A 5,218-nucleotide genomic window follows, 5' to 3' on the forward strand; every position below is an offset into this window, starting at 1 on the left:
CTGCCACCTGCACATGTGCATCATGCACGCGGGTAGAATCCGGCAAAAGGACACAGGCGCCACAACATTACACTGAACTATTTCTAGTGCACCCATACCCCTCACACAACACTCAAATATATTCTCATTCTATTTTTTGAACAAGATCTAGAACTTTTTTGTATTTTACAAACAACTTATCTGCTGTATTGCATCATACAGCCTCTTGAATGCAAAGCAGGCGTGCTTGGTACATCAGCATGGCACTGCTGCTAATGTTCAGCTATTCACTGGCGCCTCCTGCCGGACGCACCCTGTCGCCTCTCCAAATCCACGTCAGCAGTGTCCGGCCGTGATGCTGCACTGGGCCTGGTACTGCGGCGCCGTTCTGGTGCCACCGGCACAGACAGGCTGCTCAGGCTGGATGTGCCCTCACTGGCCTCCTCCCCCCCCCTTGCATGGGCATGGCCACACACCTGTTGGTTTAGGGTTGTGGTGGTGACCTGCTCCAGGGCCCTTGTAACATCCTGGCTGCATTGCACCATTTGAATTTGTATTGCCAGGGACCGGCGTGACAGTTGGGATGTTGCATTCTCGATCAGGTGGTTTGACCTGGTATATGCTGATAGCCAGGTCAGAAGCTGGCGGTGGCAGCGGCGAGTGATGTCCTGCTGCGCCACCATCAGTTGGCTGTTCTCCTTCACTGCAGCAGTTAACTCCTGCACACTTTCGGTGAGCTGATTCACATTGCGTGCAGTCTTGTACAGCTGCAGCTGCATGGCTGCCATGTGCTGGGCCTGCTTGCGGTGCACAGTTAGCATCTGGCATTCGATCCCTAGCCCTGAATCTTTGGCCTGTTGCTCTCTCTCTGCTCGTGTGGCCCCGTTACGCTGCAGCCTCAACCGGCTGCTTGCCTGCGACCGCACAGTGGCTGTGCGGCATGTCTGCCTCCTGGGTGGTGGTGGGGCCTGTTCCACTGCCATGCGTGACGCATGGGGTGGTTGCACTCCTCCTGTGGCTGCAGGGGTGGCCCTGTCCGCATGTGGAGGTGGTGGTACTGGTGCAGGTGCAGGTGTGTGTGATGGTCCAGGTTGTGGGGCAGGATGGCTCTCTCCCTCCATCTACACTCGGGTCTCCTCGATATGGAGTGCCTCGCTGTCTGTGGTCTTTGCTTCTGCAGCACCTGTCTTGTAAATGGGTGCATGATTATTGATATGAATCTTGCACATGGGATGTTGCAACATGCATGTAGGCTTGCATTCCCTGCCTGGCTTTACGTATATGTTTCGCTTGACAGTTCTGGCTGTGTGTGGCTATCAGGGAACAATTGTCACACTACAGGGCCCACAATGCAATAGTGAGTTTCTGATGTGCAGGGACTGCATTACAGGGGTTATCAAATGGCTTGCTCAGGGGGCATGGGCATTCTTAGGGGAGGGGGTCGCAGTTGCATGGCTCTTACCTTGTGATTGTTGTGTGGGTCGGGAGGTGTCCAGCCTAGTGACCCCCACACAGGCTGCAGGGTTGATGGTGTCCCCAACCAGGTCTCCAAGTGGTATGTTGGCAGCAACTGTGGGGTCTCCTCCTCCTGTGGCATGTTGCTCCCCCAGCCTCTCTGCTATGCGCTCCTTGGCACGCCCTCTGAGGTCATACCACCTCTTCTTTAGGTCAACAATTGACCGCTGGGTCAATCCTATGGCGTTTACCTTCGCCCTGATGCGCAGCCAAATGCGCCTTTTGTCAACCTCGGGCACATTTCTGGATAGCTTCCCCAAAAGCTTATCATGGCCCCTGCTGACTCCCTCAATCAGAAACTCCAGCTCCTGTTCTGAAAACTTTATTTTTCTTTTCCTGACAGTTTCACTGGCTCCTGTTGCATCCTGGGACATTCTGGTGTTGGATGTCTTTTCTGTTGTGGGGCTGCAGGGTGTGTCTTCTAGAGCTCAGGGCGGTGCCTCCTCCTCTCTCCAGCTCAGTGTTCAGAATGAGCAAGAGAACTGCCTTACGTCCTGGTTGTGATGTCATCATTGTGCTCAAAATGAAACTTCATGCAGAAAATCCGTAAAAATCTCCTCTTTTCGGTAATTGCGAGATTGCAATTTGCGATTTCGGTAATTGCGAAATCGCAATTTCGGGTTGGGAAAAGAGGAGATTCTGCGGATTTTCTGCGATTTTTGAAAATTTGCATTCGCCGATTCGCATTTTTTGATGCATCCCATTCTGCGAATTCCAATTTGGGATTCGGTATTTTTCGCAAATTGGATTTCGCAGAATGGGTGCTTGATGCATCTGGGTGTAAGTCTCAACAGTACAGTGTACTGTACACCCTTGCAGCGAGTGTAATGACAATAAGTAAGATAACTTACCATCGCCGGCCACTGCTGCTGTCTCACCCCCTGCAGGTACCGCATCTCCTGTCCCATCCAGAATGGTAGTACACCTAGAAAAAAAAATTACTAATTATTTAGATGCCATGTACACCTCCCCCTATTTATTCTTTTTCACTAGCAGCATTCAAACTAAAGTTAAATACACACATATACAACAGACACCACTAGTACAAAGCTGGTACTACAAGAGTAGAGTAGACACTAGTAGTGTTATGGTCTCTAGGGTCATGCTAGTCTCTTTGCCAAGTTAGCCTGAGCCGCACCACCATTTTAGCTTTGTGTCTCTTATTTTTGTGCATGTTACCTCGCAGCTTGTTGTGTAAGAACAAAGAAGCCTTTGAGCCCACATGAGCTCATACGGCTACTGTCTGAGCGCTGCATACAAGTTTAAAAAACAAGCAACTTTGTTATTGAGTTCTGGTTTTCAGTCTGTATTTCTTAGCCATAATATGCTACACTTTTGGCACGACTGAGAAATTCTTGCAACATGCTAATGCGCACCATTTTTCTCATTACAGACGGAAGATTCCCTTCTACGGAACAGAGCTTTGCAGAGCTTATGATGTAACCAGTAATCATAGGTTCTTCTAAGGTGAGGGTTCCCCCAGCATTCGCTCAGAGATCTTCATTTATAATTTTATATAAACTATATTCCTGCTAAGGGGAGGGTGGTAATTCAATCACTATTCAGTTATCAAGATTTCCTCTTTTGTCTTCTCTGGACTTGTAGTTGTAACAATGTTTATTGTTTTAATCTTATGCATTTTGCTGTTGGTGCTGGCTCATATAATTAGCATTATAGAATAACGTACAGAGCTTGTATTTGAAAATAAACCCTTTGAACTTACATACACTCTGTGGTATTTGGTGTGGATTGTGGACTTAAACGAGTGAGTGAGTGAAAGGGTGTGCATTGCTTCCACAACTCTGTGAGATCGGGGGTGTAGTGTTATGTTCTGGGTTGTTTAATCATTGGGTTTCTTCTCGGGGTTCGGGAGCTAATGAGACACTATAGCTAGTTGGTCAGGGGATTGTAGGTGAGGTATGAGGACGGTCCAACCTCCTATCAAAAACGTCATTTTCATAGTTCTGTATGTGCCGAATCCCTACAACAGTAGTAGTATGTACTAGTATCCTATAAAAAATAGTTAACGATCTGGTTGGGCATTTTGTTGGTGGTAATTTTTGAAAAGCCTCAAGATTAAGACTAGAAGAGGACAACCCAAAGGACAGAACTCAGTGGCTGGAGTGATTGGTGAATCTGAGTTTTATTTAAAACCTTTAAAATAAAGAGTGGCCACCTGGGCAAGCTTAGCTACTGACAGATTAATAGTAGTAGTCATAGCAGAGGCAGTTAGAGGCAGGGATAACAAGAATTTAGAAACTGATTGCCTAGATTGAACATTGAAGAAGATTTTGTAAAAAATTAAATTAGGAAATCGACATTTCAGAAAAAATAAGGTGCTGGTGCAGTAAAAGTTAGGGAAGTATAATTATCAATATTAACAACAGGAGGACTTACTGGGGCCAGCGGCAGAGCTCTCGATAGAGGAGTGTTCCTGGCCCTGGGAGGCATCTTCCCCAGCTCCCGCCGACTCTGACCCTGTCTTCCTGCCCCTGGGTATTGATCATGAAAGATATAAGAAAGAAAGAGACAAACATGGATGATTGGTGTGAAACAAATAAAATATTTTTTTTAACGCTCGCAAAAACATTTATGGAAACAAAAGTTGCAAAAAAAATGACCTATCTAAATCTGGTCGACTAGTATTGTGGGATTCGCGGTCCGTCTTGTTATTATTTAATATATTTATGAACACTAAGCCTAAGAACCACCTGACCTAGCCCACCTATTCCAGAAGGGCCAATTGTTCACTAAGTCTGCAAAAATGCAATGGAGGACACATGCATACATTTTTTCATACACCAAATTGTAGATTTGCTTGGTTCTTGCTGTGTTCTGCTAGTGATAAGAAACCTATATTACCACTCAATAAACAAACTACAAAAGGTTCTACTAAGGACTGGAGTAAGCAGTAATCAGTAACACATGATGTGAAGGAGGATGCGTCACGCAGAGCACTAAAAAACGTACCTACTAATAACAAGTAACTAAACTACACCTATCAATCCACCACTATCTCTTCTTAGTGGCATGAGGACAAAACAAGGTCTAGAGTCTCTCTAGCATTACCTAACTTAAGTTCTCTAAAGTAAACTCTTACATAATAATGCCAAGTGAGTGCAAAGTTGTAAACAAATACGATTAGTAGCGCTGAGCACCTTTTTCGTAACAATCACAGAAGATTTTTAAATGTAATTTACCTGCAATGTAAGCAGCAGCATTCTTGCTGTTCGGGTAAAAATATGTATTCACAATATATAATACAGAGCAGGAGAACACAAAGTAGTAATATTAAATAGATAGTCACCGAGCCCCTGGACCTCCACTCCTAGCAGGTCCATCAGGTCCTGCTGTCGGTCCAGGATATTGGAACACCTGTGCGTCAACTGGTTATTGGTGCGCCGGACACCAGAGTAGCAAAACACTGCCTGGCCCACCTTTCCCCACCACTCCTGATGCTCCCGCTGCCCGTACCCAGACCCAGTCCTGTTGCCAGGGTTAAGGGGAGGTGGCGCTGGATGAAAAAAATAAGTGCGGCCACCTCAGCCTCACCAAATAAGCCCCTTGCTTGCACCCCATTTGGGCGCCACCTTCCGCAGGGAAGGTGGTTGCGGCTGTGGCTGCTAGCAGCCCTGCCCTTGCCCTTGGCTTTGCCCTCAACCTTGGCCATGGCTCCGGGACTCTTGGGGAGGCAGAAAAGATAAGGGAGGAATTGAAAACTAGG

General features: G+C 46.7%; 1 pseudogene; it reads right to left on the reverse strand.

Annotated features, from left to right (window-relative positions):
* Positions 1-266: 266 nt before the first annotated feature.
* On the reverse strand, positions 267-1,223 carry LOC147723092 (uncharacterized; annotated as a pseudogene).
* Positions 1,224-5,218: the final 3,995 nt, after the last annotated feature.

Source organism: Lissotriton vulgaris, chromosome 4_1 (genome assembly GCF_964263255.1).
Source record: "Lissotriton vulgaris chromosome 4_1, aLisVul1.2, whole genome shotgun sequence".
Taxonomy (NCBI): Eukaryota; Metazoa; Chordata; class Amphibia; order Caudata; family Salamandridae; genus Lissotriton; species Lissotriton vulgaris.